This window comes from Malaclemys terrapin, chromosome 1 (genome assembly GCF_027887155.1).
Source record: "Malaclemys terrapin pileata isolate rMalTer1 chromosome 1, rMalTer1.hap1, whole genome shotgun sequence".
Lineage (NCBI taxonomy): Eukaryota > Metazoa > Chordata > Testudines > Emydidae > Malaclemys > Malaclemys terrapin.
This window is the reverse complement of record NC_071505.1, coordinates 68250757-68269149: the sequence shown is the minus strand read 5'-3', so window position 1 is coordinate 68269149 and position 18393 is coordinate 68250757.

Sequence of the window (18393 nt, the reverse complement as noted above, 5' to 3'; positions counted from 1 at the left end):
ATATTTACTCTTCTCCTTTTCATCTTTGCTGTTGCTTCCCTACTCTGACCCCATATCATCCAATGCCACAGAAAAACTTTGTTTTCCCCTTCCCCCTTTTTAATGCATTTATTCATGGACTTTGGACATATAATGATTAGGGTGAAAAATGATTATAATTCACAATTTGTACTTTGTGGAATTTTACCTCATTCCCTACCCTTCAGATATAGCTGATCTGAAAGCTCCTTCTAAGGAACTCAAAATGGACCTGTTTGTGTTCAAAATATTTATGAACCTTAAAAACATTTTTCAGAAAGGTCCGTTTTCAGGCTGCCAACCTTTGAATTTGAAGACCCTTGAATTTTGAGTATTTTAGCATTAAATCACAAATAGTTTGGCAACTGTTTTCTGGTATCACAATTACTAAGAAGTTCTGCATCTGAATCTGTAATCCGTGAAAAGTCCTAAAAATATACAACAAAGTGTGTAATAGTCAACAGATGCAAAATACAGTTGGAAAGCAATTGGCCCATTGACAAACACCTTGTATCTATAATGTAGACACTACGCCATCTTTATTTCCTGATTTCTTCTTTGTTCATTTTTGTAAATCAACTGCAACCAAATGGGCAACTAGGTCTCTGTCAGCTGAATGCTAGACTTCCTTTTTACTCTTATGCTTTTCAGCCTCTTAGAAAACAGACCTGTTCCTACCTGGATGTAGTCTGGGGACTGGTTAATTTCCAAAGTTTTGAAAAGTCTGTGATCTAGGAACCTCTTGGTGCCAACTGGCAGAGAGCACATGGGTGTGAATAGAGTTTTACAGGATCCCCTGGGTCAGATATACGGATAATAATTCACTAAAGAGTGGCATGTGAGGTCTCTACCAAGAGCTGGTAGCCCACTGATCATCATAATCATTGTAAAATGCATGTATGAATAATATTTAAGGAGTTATGTGTCAATACTGAAAATTATGTTCTTAAAGCAGGTAACCAGGAGGTGACATGTCTCAAAGAGGTTCCTTTCAGGCAGGAGGTAAGTAACAGATGTTTATCTCCCTGTCTGGTCATTGTGCATTGTCTGCTTCACAATGGTGATCTATTTGCATACTGAACCTGAGAGCAAAAATGGACAAGAGAGGGAAGACACAAGCTGACATTGTGACTTCTCTCATGAACGGAAGATCACAGTCATGCCTCAAGCCTGGAAAACTCTGGAAGGACTTTGGGTGAGCCTTGCTCTATGAGGCAGGAAAATATCTAGTTAAGTAATTCTGGGTTTTAGACTGTATGTTATGATTTTATTTTATATGTAACTGTTTGTTTCCAATACTTCTACTTGCTATCACTTACATCTCTATATTTTGTTCAATAAACTTTTACTTGTTTTCACTATAAGCATATCTAAGTGCTGTGTGTTAAGTGGAGCAGTGATAAGCTATACTACTTTTTTAGAAGCAACGAATATGTGAATACTATGAGTGTCCAGTGGACCAGGGGCTGGACACTCCAGGGAGATGCTTGGAGGGCTTGGGGTTGGAGTTCCTATAACTAAGCTGTAGAGAGACAGGAGTGCCTGCATAGGCCTAGAGAGGAGTGCTTGTGTTGCCTGTGGGCAGTGGATTTCGGAGCTGACCCCTGGCAGGCACAGACAAAGCTTTCTCATGCTAAAGGCAGATGTAGTGAGGTGCCTCACAACACTGGGTACACCTGGGAAGTGTCACAGAGTCCACTAGCAGGCAGTGAGCCAGGGCGGAGGAAGGGTTTGTGGCCACTGGGAGGAGGGTTGGGTTTAGAATTTTGTTTTGAGTAAGTCTGATTACCAACCTCCTTGCTGGAAACAATTTCCTTTCCCTTGCTGGCCTTTTCTGTCAGCTCCTATAGTTCCATAGCCACTCATATTCATTTAAATTCTGGAGCCTAACTTCACATCCCGGGCCTATCTCTAGATATTTGGCATTTGCTGTAAAAAAACAGAACAAAACACCTGTTTTCTCTTTCACTGTTTAAAAGAAAATGTTTTTTATGGTTATAGACTGCTCTTCTGAACAGACTTTTGGATTTGGAGTTTTATATGTCAGAGCTGTACTGAATGAGTTGTTGTTTTTCTTCAGGACTGATACCTGGTAAAGGATTATATATATCAGTTCCCAAGTGTTCTCTGTCTGCCTCTTCTTAGACCCTCCCTACAGGGGCTCATACACAAAGAGGTTTGTTGGTCTATGGATTTAAAAGTATGATTTCTAGTTTGCAGGAAATGAGAAATGTTGATGTTAATAAAATCTCCTACCTCAAATTGCCACTGTCAGTTATAACAAAGACCCAGCCCCACTGTTGCCCTAAAATTGTTGTGTAGAAGGATCTCAGGCAGTTGAATTTTAGTGACATAACTAGCCACTGAAAGCACCACCTAATTAGCCTGGTGGCATTGTTGTGATATGATACAACACTATACAGTAACTGCTCACTTAAAGTCATCCCGGTTAACGTTGTTTCATTGCTGATCAATTAGGGAACATGGTTGTTTAAAGTTGAGCAATGCTCCCTTATAATGTTGTTTGGCAGCTGCCTGCTTTGTCCACTGCTTGCAGGAAGAGCAGCCCGTTGCAGCTAGCTGGTGGGGGCTTGGAACCAGGGTGGACCAGCAGCTCCCCTATCAGCTTTCCCTCCCCTAAGTTGCCTGTGCGGCAGCCACCCAGGAGGCTATCAATTGCAGGCAGTTCAGCTGTCCCTCCCTCCACTGCCATGTGCTGCTCCTGCCCTCTGCCTTGGAGCTGTCTCTGTCTGCCATGCTGTCTCCCCTCCCTCCATTCATGCTGCCTTGTAGAGTGTGAGGTTACATTAACAACAATGTGTTAACCCTTGAGGGCTCAGCTAAATGCTAGTTCATCATTTAGCAATAAGGCATTCCCTGGGAAATATCCCATTCTCTTCCACCCTCTAACTTCACCACCTCAACCAAGTTGCACAATCATCATCGCTGTGTACAGTATTAAATTGTTTGTTTAAAATGTATACTCTGTGTGTGTGTGTGTGTATATATATATATATATATAATGTCTTTTGTCTGGTGAAAAAAATTTCCCTGGAACTTAACCTCCCCCGCACTTACATTAATTCTTATGGGGAAATTGTATTCACTTAACATCATTTCGCTTAAAGTCGCATTTTTCAGGAACATAACTACAATGTTAAGCAAGAAGTTACTGTACTGAAGAATAAATTTGAGACTATTTTTTTTAATCTTTAGAAAGACTCTGGGACACTTGCTGCGTTGCCTCTTGAAGGCTTGAAGTCAGCAAGGTTACCACTGACTTCAGTGAGAACAGAGTTAGCCCAATGGTGCTGCTCCTGAAAATCTTACCCTTGGGGCACAATTGAAGGAGTATCTGTAGCGAGAGTAATTGAGTGAGAGTGCTGTAATGAGTCAGGGAAGGGTGACCAAATCATTCCTTAGCACGATCTAATGACAGAAATGGCCTGGGATTAAGTAGAATCCCAAAGGGCATACAGATCAGAACAAGAAGTGCAATATGGCAATGAGAATCAGACAATATTTACAGAAAAAATAGTGTAAGCGCAGTAAAATTAAAGGGTGCTCTTACCTGGGATCTCCAGGTACCTAAGAAATCCTGAACTTGAACAAGACAATTCATGCTGTTGTTCCACAAAGTCACCTTTCCCCCTACATCCAGCACAGAAGAATCCTGAAACCTAGGATTTATGTGATGTAGAGAAGCTGCTCTCTATATTTTCAGGCAGTACGACTCACATGATCTGCAGTTGCACCACCATGTCTTGCGGAAATATAGTTTGAACACATACTTTTACATTTAATACTCCACTGGACCCTGACCAGCATCATCTTTGCCTTACTTATTGCCTTCAAGTCTTCTGCTAGTTGAGGAACTGTTTTTAATTGAGGATCTAAGAGGGCAATTATTATATGCTATCTACACTGCACAATTCTTACAAACACTGCACCACTGTGTGTCTATTTGCCGCATATTCCACAAGGGACATTGTTTAATTATCTTCAATTTGTTTTTAAAGTTATTTCTGAGCAGCTTCAGGATTTTGATGAGTGGAATGACCTGATTCAGAGTCCCTCACCAGCCACATGCTGAAAGTAATAATAGTACACAATTTCCTCCATTTTAATATGTTGCACAGTAGCTGCACTTTAGCACTTCTATTATGAAGCCATTTTCCTCCATAAGTAAAAGTGCTTATTGACTATTTTCATCTAAGAAGTCTCTGCAATCTTATACAAGATGGTTCTTAACATGTGGGCTAGACAGATTTCATTGCCATTTGTCAATCATGATAATCATGTTACACATGAACCTGTGAGGTACAAGTCTTCATACTGCTGTCCACCCACATCAATTCACACTTTGTTTACACTACATATATGTAGTCTTTTTTCCATATCTTGACTGTTCTATAGTTACTGTGGAAATAATCATGTGATTGGCAGATGATTGACACCTCCAGTAGTAGAAAGAAATCCATTTGATCCATGTTCATTAATGATCTGGAGGATGGCATGGACTGCACTTTCAGCAAGTTTACAGATGACACTAAACTGGGAGGAGTGTAGATACATTGGAGGGTAGGGATAGCATACAGACGGACCTAGACAAATTAGAGGATTGGGTCAAAAGAAACCTGATGAGGTTCAACAAGGACAAGTGCAGATTCCTGCACTTAGGACAGAAGAATCCCATTCACTGTTACAGACTAGGGACCGAATGGCTAGGAAGCAGTTCTGCAGAAAAGGACCTAGGGGTTACAGTGGACGAGAAGCTGGATATGAGTCAACAATGTGCCCTTGTTGCCAAGAAGACCAAAGGCATTTTGGGCTGTATAAGTAGGGGCATTGCCAGCAGATCAAGGGATGTAATCATTCCCCTCTATTCAACATTGGTGAGGCCTCTTCTGGAGCACTGTGTCCAGTTTTGGGCCCCACACTACAAGAAGGCTGTGGAAAAATTGGAAAGAGTCCAGCGGAGGGCAACAAAAATGATTAGGGGGCTGGAGCACATGACCTACAAAGAGAGGCTGAGGGAACTGAGATTGTTTAGTCTGCAGAAGAGAAGAATGAGGGGGGATTTGATAGCTGCTTTCAACTACCTGAAAGGGGGTTCCAAAGAGGATAGATCCAGACTGTTCTCAGTGGTAGCAGATGATAGAACAAGGAGTAATGGTCTCAAGTTGCAGTGAGGGAAGTTTAGGTTGGATATTAGGAAAAACTTTTTCACTAGGAGGGCGGTGAAGCACTGGAATGGGTTACCTAGGGAGGTGGTAGAATCTCCTTCCTTAGAGGTTTTTAAGGTCAGGCTTGACAAAGGCCTGGCTGGGATGATTTAGTTGGGAATTGGTCCTGCTTGATGACCTCCTGAAGTTCCTTCCAACTCTGATATTCTATGATTTCTATGATTCTATGTTTTTAAATGCAGCAAGATCAGTAATTGTCACCTCTTTGATCTTCAAACACAGTCATTCTCAATAAAATACTCTATAGGGTCTCACTTCACTTCTCAGCAAAGAGTAAAAAATAAAGTAATTAAAAAAATGTACTTAAAAAAACTCCACACTACCATTCATTTTCTAGCATGGATCGGAGTATGAGCAAAAATAATTAATTATTATTATTGCAATCTATTCCTTCTCTGGTGCTAATACGGAACCCACAAGGCATCCCACTATTAACTTATTTCTATGTTAAATTAGACTATTTTCACTGAATACATGGGGTAAAATTTTGACCCCATTGAAGTCAATGCTAGATGGGACCAGGCATAAATATTATTATATTATAAAACTGGACATTTCCCATGTACTATTTATTTTCCCACTCAAAAGTTTTCTTCATAATTAGTGTGACTTCAATATAAGTATTAAATAAATAAACAAATAAGTACCGTATATACTCGTTCATAAGCCGAATATTTTTGGTAAAAAAGTGACACATCAAAGAGTGGGGGTCGGCTTATAAATGGGTCTACACCAAAATTTGATGATTTTAAACTCTATGGAATCATTGAATTGAATATCTAATACTTTGTCATTTTGTTAACCTGGAGCATCTGCAGGCATGGAGACCCTCAGCTCCCTGTGGCCGCGGTTCGCAGTTCCCAGGACTTCCCGCAGCTCCCATTGGCTGGGAATGGTGAACCACGGCCACAGGGAGATGAGGAGCTCCATGCCTGCAGACGCTCCAGGTAAACAAAATGTCCCAACCCGCCAGCGGCTTACCCTGACAGGCCAGGAACCAAAATTTTCCAACCCAGTTGCAAAGGCTTTGTTTAGGGGACTAGATTGGCTTGAAAGGAATACTAAAAAGGCAGTGCTGCAGATCTGCATGACATTTGACCCATACATTTCACAAAATGCTATGCCTTACATGCCAATCAGAAATATACAATGAACGATAGTACTATAGCACTGGTGCCAGTCTGCTACTGTGTAATTTGATATCTTCATGCACTTCTACCAATGGACCTCATAACTCTTGAGCCAATATGAAAATATCATGTGCAGAATCGATGGAATCTCTAATTAAATTGAAATAGCCTGTTATCCTCACAGATATGCCAATCTACAGAGCTGCTTTGAAATAAACAAATAACAATAATAATTTAACAGCGATAAAGCAGGTGACATTCCTATATAAAGTCCTACAAAATCTATAATTACAATAATAATAATAATCTATTTTCATACTAGTATTTAAAATGAACAACGGTGAAATCAAAAGAAAAGGTCTGCTTATCACACAGCGTTCAAACTTAAAGTTGTTGAATATGCAGAAGCAAACAATAATTGCGCTGCTGCTTGTGAATTCTGTATCAATGAGAAGCAAGTAAGGGAATGGCGAAAAAATAAAACACTAAAAGACATGCCAAGAAGCAAGAAAAAATGTCCAACGAGGTGTGTTTCATTTCCTGAGCTGGAGAAAGATCTCAATAATTGGGTTGTTGAATGTTGACGAAATGGGTACATTGTCACTAGAACTGGAATTTGTCTGCATGTTCTGCAAATGTCGAAAGACAAGAAATACAAGTCAGTAAAGCCATCGATGTTTGTTGCATCAGCAGGTTGGTGTATTTGCTTCATGAATCATCATGGTCTCTGTCTTAATCAGCGAACAAAGATAGCGCAAAAGCTGCCGAGAGATCTGGAAGAAAAAATCGAATCTTTCCAAAGATTTATTATAAAATATTGAAAGGAATATGCATTTGAACTGTCACAAATAGGAAATATGGACAAAATACCAATGACATTCGATCTCTCAAGCAACAGAATGGTAACTGGTATTGGTGAAAAAACAGTTTTAATTAAAACCATTGGCCATGAAAAAATCAATTTTATGGTGGTTTTATCATGTTTGGCAAATGGGATCAAAGCTCCCTCCTGTTGTTATTTTTAAAAGAAAAACCTTGCCTAAAAACATGAAATTTCCTGCTGATGTCATCATACGTGCACACAAAAAGGGATGGATGGATGAAAATGGGACTATTGAATGGCTGGAAAAAGCGTGGAATAAGAAACCTGCTATGCTCGTTTGGGACATGTTCAGGGCTCACAAGACGGATGAGGTGGAAAATGTGGCCAAAAATAGGAAAACTACTTTGGCTGTAATACCTAGAGGCTTAACTTCAGTTCTACAACTGCTTGATGTCTGCCTGAACAACCCCTTTAAAGACAGGCTATGCACAATGTGGTCTGAATGGATGTGCTCAGTCATGGCGAAGTTGACAAAAGGCAGGAATCTTATGAAGCCCAAAATCAATCTGGTCATCCTTGGAAATGATAGAAAAATCATTTAGGAAATGCTGTATCAGCAATGCACTTGACGGGTCAGAAGATGATGCCATATTTGATGTTGACACAACAGAGACTGATGATGAGAAGGAATCTGAGTCTCAAGACAACACTGCTGACATCTACGATGACAATGCAGGTGCAGCTGTGATTGAAGCCGAGTTTAATGAACTGTTTGGTGAATCAGAGACTGATTCAGACTTTGAAGTATTTTAAGACTTTTTAAAGTCTCATATTGTTCTAAGTTACTTGTTTTAAATATCCATTTACTGATTTTAAATATTGACTGTAATTTTGAAGGTGAATACGTATTTGTGCAGTTATTATTAAAACAACAACAGGTTTTTCATTCGACTACATTTAAAATAATTCTAGCAAAACTTTTGAGTGTTTCTTGTGATGCCAGCTTTTAAAATATAGCAGGGGTTGGAAAACTTTGGCTCCTGGCCCGTCAGGGTAAGCCGCTGGCGAGTTGGGACACTTTCCACAGCTCCCATTGGCTGGGAATGGTAAACTGGGAGCTGAGGGGCTCCATTCCTGTGAACGCTCCAGGTAAACAAAATGTCCAGGCCCGCTAGCGGCTTACCCTAATGGGCCAGGAGCCAAAGTTTGCCAACTCCTGGAATATAGGGTCGGCTTATGAAAGGGTCATACAGTTTTTCCTATTTTTACTTATCCATCTTGGGGGGTCAGCTTATAAATGAACAGGCTAATGAATGAGTATATATGGTAATCTGATTATTGCACATAAAAGACTTGAACCTGAAAAACTGTACATTCAAACACATTGCACCACAGAGTCCTAGATAAAGCCAGAAGGAACCACTGTGCTTATCTCTGACCTCCTCTGTAACACAGGCTATAAGACTTTCCTGAATTAATTCCTGTTTGAATACAAGTATATCTTTTTACTAGGGCTGTCGATTAATCACAGATAACTCACACGATTAACTCAAAACATTTAATTGTGATTAAAAAAATAAATTGCTATTAACCGCACTGTCAAACAATAGAATACCAATTGAAATTTATTAAATATTTTGGATGTTTTTCTACATTTTCAAATATATTGATTTCTATTACAACACAGGATACAAAATGTACAGTGCTCACTTTATATTATTTTTATTACAGATATTTGCACTATAAAAATTATAAAAGAAATAGTATTTTCAATTCACCCGTACAAGTACTGTAGTGCAATCTCTTTATCATGAAAGTGTAACATACAAATGTAGATTTTTTTATTACATAACTGCACTCAAAAACAAAACAATGTAAAACTTTAGAGCCTACAAGTCCACTCAGTCCTACTTCTTGTTCAGCCAATCGCTAGGACAAACAAGTTTGTTTACATTTACGGGAGATACTGTTGCCTGCTTCTTATTTCCCATGTCACCTGAAAGTGAGAACAGGCATTTCCATAGCACTTTTGTAGCCAGCGTTGCAAGGTATTTACGTGCCAGATATGCTAAACATTCATATGCCCATTCATGCTTTGGCCACTATTCCAAAGGACATGCTTCCATGCTGATGATGCTCATTAAAAAATAATGTGTTAATTAAATTTGTGGCTGAACTCCTTGGGGGAGAACTGTATGTCTCCTGTTCTGTTTAACCAGCATTCTGCCATATATTTCATATTATAGCGGTCTCAGATTATGACCCAGCACATATTAGTTTTAAGAACACTTTCACAGCAGATTTGACAAAAAGCAAAGAAGACACTAATGTGAGATATCTAAAAGTAGCTACAGCACTCAACCCAAAGTTTACGAATCTAAAGTGCCTTCCAAAATCTGAGAGGGATGAGGTGTGGAGCATGCTTTCAGAAGTCTTAAAAGAGCAACACTAATATGCGGAAACTACAGAACCCGAACCACCAAAAAAGAAAATCATCCTTCTGCTGGTGGCATCTGACTCTCATGATGAAAATGAACGCTTTGCTTTGGATCGGTATCAAGCAGAACCCATCATCAACATGGATGCATGTACTATGGAATGGTGGTTGAAGATGAAGGGACATATGAATCTTTAGTGCATCTAGCATGTAAATATCTTGTGACACCAGTTACAACAGTGCCATGTGAATGCCTGTTCTCACTTTCAGGTGACACTGTAAACAAGAAGCGTGCAGCATTATCTTCTGCAAATTGTAACCAAACTTGTTTGTCTGAGCAACTGGCTGAAGTAGGACTGTGTGGACTTGTAAGCTCTAAAGTTTTACATTGTTTTATTTTTGAATGCAGTTATTTTTTGTACATAATTCTACATTTGTAAGTTCAACTTTTATGATAAAGAGATTGCACTACAGTACTTGTATTAAGTGAATTGAAAAATTCAATTTATTTTGTTTTTTTTACAGTGCAAATACTTGTAATCAAAAATAATATAAAATGAGCACTGTACACTTTATATTTTGTGTTGTAATCAAAATCAATATATTTGAAAATGTAGAAAACATCAAAATATTTAAATAAAAGGTATTCTATTATTGTTTAACAGTGCGATTAATCATGATTATTTTTTTAAATCACTTGACAGCCCTACTTTCACACAAAACATCCAATCTTGATTTTAAAATTGCCAGCAATGGAGAATCCACCATAGTCTTTGTGGTCATGTGTCCAATAGTTAATCACTGTTAAAAATGTGCACCTTATTTTTAGTCTTAATGTCTAGTTTCAGCTTCTGGCCAATGGATCTTCTTATATCTGTGTCTGCTAGGCTGAAGAGCTCATTATCAAGTTTATATTCCCTAGGTAGGTATTTATAAACTGTAATCAAGTCACCTCTTAGATTTCTCGATGTTAAGCTAAATAGATTGAGCTCCGTAAGTCAATCACTCTAAGACCTGTTTTCCAATCTATTAATCATTCTTGCAACTCTTCTCTGAATCTTTTCCAGTTTATCAACATCCTCTTTGAAATGTGGACACCAGACTGGACACAGTATTCAAGTATTGGTCATACCAGTGCTAGATACAGAAGTAACGTAGCCAACTTCATATTCCCCTGTTTATACATCCAAGGAATGTCTTAGCCTTTTTAATTACCACACCATACTAGGAAGTCACATGCAGTTGAGTATCCACAATGACTCCCGAGTCTTTTTCAGAGTCACTGTTTCCCAGGATAGAGTCCCCATCCTGTAAGTATGGCCTGCAGTCTTTATTCCTAGAGGTATGACTTTATATTTACATTAAAATGCATATTTTTCTTGTGTTTAGCTTACCAGTTGATCCAGATTGCTCTCTGTCAGTGATCTGTCTTCATTATTTACCACTCCCCAATCTTGGTGTCATCTTCGAAACATTATCAGTGATAACTTACCACTCTCCAACGTGAGAGCTCACTATTCATGCCTAGCCTTTGTTTCTTATCTTTCAATCAGTTATTGATCAATTCTCTCTGATCCCAGGATTGCTTTGTTCGCTTCAAAACCTTTGTTGATGAAACTTGTCAAAGGCTTCTGAAATTCCAATTCAAGTACATTATATCAATTTCTCCATGTTTGTTGACTCCCTCAAAGAATTCTAATAGATTGGTGAGGCATGATTTCCTTTTACAAAAGCCATGTTGACTCTTTTCCAACATATCATGTTCATATATGTGTCTGATAATTCTATTCTTTACTATAATTTCAACCAATTTTCCTTGTACTGAAGTAAGGCTTACTGACATGTAATCAGGGCCGAGACAACCCATTAGGCAACCTAGGCGGTCGCCTAGGGCACTACAATTTGGGGGGCAGCGATCGCGGTGGTATTTTGGCGGCGGGTCCTTCCGCCGCCTCTGTGGGGGGTGGCATTTCAGGGTGGGAACTTCCACCACCTAGGGCGGCAGAAAAACTGGTGGCACTCCTGCCTGTAATTCCAGGATGACTTTTAAAAAAAAAATCTGTGTTACCTTAGCTACCTTCCAGAAATCTGGTACAGAGGCTGATTTAAGCAATAGTTTACATACCACAAGTAGCAGTTCTGCAAATTCTTATTTGATTTCCTTCAGAACTCTTGGGTGAATATTGTTTGGTCCTGGTGACTTATTATATTTTAATATATCAATTAGTTTCCTGACCTCCTCCTGACACCTCAATCTGGAACAGTTCCTCAGATTTATCAGCAAAAAAGAACGGCTCAGATGTGGGGATCCCCCCCTCGTCCCCCCGACATCCTCCGCAGTGAAGGCCAATGCAAAAAATTTAGTTAGCTTCTCCACAATGGACAAAGATTGTTTGTAAGGCTTCCTGTTTCTGATGAACTTCAAAAAATTGTTACTGTTAGTTTCCATTTTGCTCTTAAATACTTTCTTGGCCTGTCTTACTATACTTTTACACTTGACTTGTCAGAGTTTATGCTCCTTTTTATTTTCCTCACTAGGATTTTATTTTAATTTTAAAGGATGCCATTTTGCCTCTAGCTGCCTTTTTTACTCTGCTATTTAACCATGGTGGCATTTGTACTGCTTTTTTAAAAAAAATTTACAGTATGCATTGTGTTTGAGCCTCTGTTATGGTGTTTTTAAGTAGTCTCCAGTCAGTTTGCAGGCATTTTACTCTTTTGATTATTCATTTAAATTTCTGTTTAACTAGCCTCCTCATTTTTGTGCAATTCCCCTTTTGGAAGTTAAATGCTAACGTGGTGGGTTTCTTTGACATTTTTCCCCCATAGGGATATTAAATGTAAATATATTATGGTTACTATTACCAAATGATTTAGTTGTATTCACCTCTTGGACCAGATCCTGTTCTTCACCTAGGACTAAATCAAGAATTGTCTCTCTCCCTATGGGCTCCAGGACAAGGTGCTACAAGAAACAGTTATTTATGGTGTCTAGATATTTTATCTCTGAACCCCTTCCTGAGGTGACATATACCCAGTCAATCTGAGGACAGTTGAAATCCCCCATTTCTGAATTTTCTGCCTCCTTAGCCTCTCTAATCTCCCTGATCATTTCACAGTCCCCATCACCATCCTGATCAGGTGGTATACAGTATAATCCTACTGATATACTCTTAATGTTCAAGCATGGAATTTCTATCCATAGAAATTCTATGGTACAGTCTGATTCATTTAAGATTTGTACTTTATTTGACTCCTTTCACATATAGTGCCACTCCCCCAGCAACATGATTTACTGTGTCATTACTATATATTTTATACCCTGGTATTAACATGTCCCATTGATTATTCTCATTCCACCAAGTTTCCACAATGCCTATTATATCAGTATCCTCATTTAATGCCAGGAACTACAGCTCACCCATCTCAGTATTTCTATTTCTAGCATTTGTATATAAGTGCTTGCACATTTTGTCAATATTCATTTGCTTGCCTTCATGTGTGCTTACATTTGATGGTTTTTCATTAGCTCCTACATGTACTTTACCAACAATTTTCCTGTTGTCTTTACTAGGATTTAGAGTTCCCCCATTAATAAATTGATCCCTAAGGGATGTCTCTGCCCGACCTGTTAGCTTTCCCCCACCCTTAGTTTAAAAACATCCTCTACAAGCTTTTAAATGTTATATGCCAGCAGTCTGTTTTGGTTTAGGTGGAGCCCATCCTTTCTGTATAGGCTCCTCATTCCCAAAAGGTTCACCAGTTCCTAATAAACTTAAACCTTCCCCCCTATGCCATCATCTCATCCACGCATTGAGACCCCAAGTGTCTTTCTGGCTCTGTGCTTGGAGCTGGAAGCATTTCAGAGAATGCTACCATGGAGGTCCTGGACTTTATTCTTTTATCTAGCAGTCTATATTTGGCTGCCAGGACCTCTCTTCTATCTTTCCTTATGACATTGGTACCTACATGTACCATGACTAGACCCCACTATAAACACACCTAGCACAGTTTCAGGGCAACTGCACCTATATAACCCCTCTGTGGGCTCTCAAGGGCATCTACTTCAAGATTATTGACTCCGTGTCTTGGGCAGAAACCCACCTTTCACTCCCTCCTGACTCGGGGTTTTAAAGCTACACAGTTCCCTGATTTGTACAGTGATATCCCCAGCAACCCAGACTGCCCCAAAAGCAGCCCCTTCACTTTGCTTTCTCTCTGAGGGCAATAAACAATTTCAGACAGCTCTTTCTAAGCAAGCACATTTAATTTTAAGGTAAACGCATTACAGAAAAAACATCTTAAAATAATAAAAGAAACCTATATGCAAGCTGAAAAGCTTATAAGAGGTCATCCCCCAACTCCAGCCTGGGGCTCAGTCCTTCAAAACCCACAGCTGGGTTCCCCCCAATGGTTACAAGTTAATATTAATCTTAGATCCAGAACCAGAACCTGGTCTCCAACCAGACAGACCAGCTGTTCCTTTATACAGGTAATCAGCAGGCAATGACTCCTCTCCTGTGGGTTTGTCTGCAAAAGGCTGGTTTGGGGGGAAAATCACATTTTTTTTCCCTAGGGATTCTCCAGGAAATCCATGTCTCATTTATTTTCCCAAACGTCCATACTTGTCTGCCACTTTTGCAATATAGTTTTTTGAGCTCTCAGGTGTTGTATCTATCACATCTCCCCCTTAGAGAGGTTGCATACAATCCCAGCCCACAATAATACATCAACTTAATAAAACAAGGTCTTTCAAGGATATTACAGGAAATTGCCATAGCTGCCACAACTCCCACTCAGTATGATTCCCTATTTATAATTACATTTTGAGACCTATCATTTAACCAGTTTTTAATCCATTTAATGTATGCTATGTATCATTCTACTTTTTTAATAAAAATGTTGTGTGGTACCCGGTCAAATGCCTTGCAGAAGCCATACACCAGCAATATTTGATGATCCTTTTGAAAATGAAATTCTAAATATCTTATTGTAACACACTGCAAAAAATGCTTCCTTAAAAGCGAGAGGCTTTTAAAACTGAGTTACATATTAATCCAAAAGGAATGAGTCTCACTTGAAATGAGTGTGACTTTGACAGCTTTGAGTTTCTTTTTCGGAATTCCCTGCTATGTCAAAAACAACAAACCTAGCAGCACTTATTCCCTGCATGTGAAGTCTGTCTAGATTCTGTCATATCTACTCATAGATTTGATTGTTTACATTGTAGCTAGTCCCAAAAGTCTGTTTTAGAGGCTTCTGATTACCATTATAAATTTCAAATGTGAATCTTCTTTTTCCCCTCTCTTTTCCATTTCCTCTTTACCTGTCCTCAATCAGACTTCTTTACTTGTTGCAATAAAATACTTTGTCTTCACAAACATTTTATATTGCTAATTATTTTTACTGCCTATTCCTGTATCCCATTTTATTCATCCAGCATACTATCCCAGCCCATGGTGGTGTTTGCCTTACATAAAAGAGATATGTAACTCAGGTCAGGACCAGACCAAACCAAACTGCCTAATATAAAGAGTGGAAGTATTGCATCACTAGCAGAAAGAGATTAAGTGATGGAAGGTTGGAAGATTTTTTTTTTCACCCTGGTTCAGGAAAGATCCTTTTTCAGGAAGGCAATTAAGTATGAATTTCAAGTGCTTTCCTGAATTAGGCCCTTGTACCCTCAAATTCCAGAATGAGAAAGGGTGATTCCCCCAGCTCTTAACAGTTTTTATTGACACCACATCTTCCTGCTCATGAAGAAAGTCATGTGAGCCTATCTAGTGAGGTCCTATAGGGACAAAGAGAACTTGTATTTCTAATTCACTGAGAACAGCACAGAGATCAAAGGGCCTGCTTCCTTTCAACAAACCTATATCTTCACTCTCATGCTGCTCAGATCCTCTACCAGGTGAGTTTGCATGGCTGCTAAATGCATGCCACCCTCTACTGTGGTTACCGCTCTAAAATGGCATTCCCAACATCTCTGTGTGCAAGTGAACATAAATCTTCTCACTGGTCTGTTTCATTTTAGGTATCTTGTTATTCAGAAATTTTTACATGAATTATAGGTGCTTGGAATTATTAAACTCTTTCATGATGGTGGCCAAGCTTTTATTGTTGCAGTAAGGGTGTGTATGTGTGTGTGTTAAAACTTGCATTTCCTATGAACAATGGACAATAAGCAGTATAGGCATTTAAGGAACTAATCTTCCAACCCAATTGCTTGTGGTGTTGTTGTTGAAGGCGGGGGGCTGGACTCGATGACCTTTCGAGGTCCCTTCCAGCTCTATGAAAGGTCTATGAAATAGGTAATAGGTATAATATTAATAGATGAAAGGCTCCTGATAGATGCAATAAATTTGAGTTGTAATAAAGTAATTGATACAGCATCTCACCAAATTGTACTCCCAAAATGAATTCAAACTGCCTTGGATATGAGCACTGTCACATACACTAAAAATTGTCTGAAGGATCATAAACGTCCAATGATAAATGGCAATGTATGGAACTAGAGGGAGGGAGGGAGGGAGGTCCCATCCTGTTTACATTGGTGATATGCAAGAAGGGGTTAACAACCTGATAAAGTAGCTCATAGATAGTACTAAAGTGAGAGACATTGCAAACACCCGTGGGGAAGAAGAAATTGTAGAAAGAGCCCTAGGGTGAGATTTTCAAAAAAGCCTAAAAGAAAGTTAATGGCACTTCTGCCTCTAAATCATATAGATTCTGAAAATCCCACCATCAGACTGGTTAGCAACGTGTGCCTATAGAAAATTGCATGTTAAAATATCTGGGGGGATATAATCTGAAACACCTATATTCTACAGTGAGGGCAACAGTAATGCTGAAGGAATCCTAGCAGAATCATTGATTATAAGGCCAGAAGGGACCACTGTCCTCATCTAGTCGGACCTCCTGTATGGCACAGGCTATAGGACTTCCTTAAATTAATTCCTGTATAAACTACAGCATCTCATTTAGAAAAACGTCCAAGATTTCTGGTGATGGAGAATCTAGCACAACACATGGTAAATTGTCCCAGTGGTTATTTACATCAATATCATCATGGAAACTCCCAAAGGAATGTAGCCTCCTTGTAGATCAGGGGTTCTCAAGCTTTTTCCATCTGAGGCCCCCTCAACATGCTATAAAAATGCCATTGCCCAGCTGTGACACAAGAACTGTTTTTCTGAATACAAAAGCCAGGGCCGGCGTTAAGGGATAGCAAGCAGGGCAATTGCCTGGGGCCTCATGCCACGGGGCCTCTGCAAAACTATATTGCTCAGGCTTCGGCTTCAGCTGTGGCGGGGCTCAGGTTTCAACCCCATGCAGTGGGGCTTCCATTTTCTACCCTGGGCCCCAGCGAGTTTAATGCTGGCCCCGCTTGACGGCCCTCCGGAAACTGGCTCGCAGCCCCCAAAGGGGCCTCGGACCCCTGGTTGATAACCACTGTTGTAGATCAAGTGCCACCTGTATTGATCTTAAGCAACATTCAGGATATAAGAATGAACCTTCTACAAGATTTCATTGGCCATTTTCACCTCAGCAGCAGAGAAACTCATGGCCATTTAAGCTACAAGGACAACTGACCAAATTATTGCAGGTGGTTGGCCTCAGCATGACACTCTCATGATGTGAACATACTGACCACAAAGGGTTAATGTTTAGTTACACTCGCTGTTAAAAATGTTTGTCTTATTTCCAGTGTGAATTTGGCTAGCTTCAGTTTTTGGAAGTTGCAGTGGGAAGCAAGTTAAATGTGAATTTACAGTGCAATATAGCAACCCAGTATTGCATTGGCCTTTTCCTATGTATCGGATGCTGCAGTATCACTGTTGTATTTTGAGATGGGCCTAACTGAACACTGACAAACAGCTCCACTGGCTGATGCATTTATTTAAATTCTGAACTGCGTGGGTCCTGTCACATTCCCATGAATGTTTGTGCATAATAGGGAATAACAAAGATACTGACAAATTGGAGCAAATTCTGAGAGGAACAAAAATGATCAGGGAATTGGAAAGATAGACTTCTGTAGAAGGTTTGAAATAGCTAGATGTGTATGGAAAATTGATTTGGAATGAATGAGGCATGATTAATGTCTACAAATTGAAAGTGTGCAAACACTAAGGAGGAAGAGGAATTATTTAGGGTACAACCAAATGTTATAACTCTGAAAAGTGTGATATAATTAGAAGAGGAAAACTTAAGGTGAATATCATGGAGATTTTCAGCTCGGAAAAGGGACGGCTAAGGGGGGATATGATAGAGGTCTATAAAATCATGGCTGGTGTGGAGAAAGTAAATAAGGAAGTGTTATTTCCTGATTCTCATAACACAAGAACTGGGGTCACCAAGTGAAATTAATAGGCAGCAGGTTTAAAACAAACAAAAGGAAGTATTTTTTCACACAATGCACAGTCAGTCTGTGTAACTTGTTGCCAGAGGATCTTGTGAAGGCCAAGACTATAACAGGGTTAAAAAAAGAACTAGATAAATTCCTGGAGGATAGGTCCATCAATAGCTATTAGTCAGGATAGGCAGGGATGGTGTCCCTAGCCTCTGTTTGCCGGAAGCTGGGAATGAGCGACAGGGCATGGATTACTTGATGATTACCTGTTCTGTTCATTCCCTCTGAGGCACCTGGCATTGGCCACTGTCGGAAGACAGGATACTGGGCTAGATGGACCTTTGGTCTGACCCAGTATGGCTGCTCTTATGTTCTTATGAGAATAC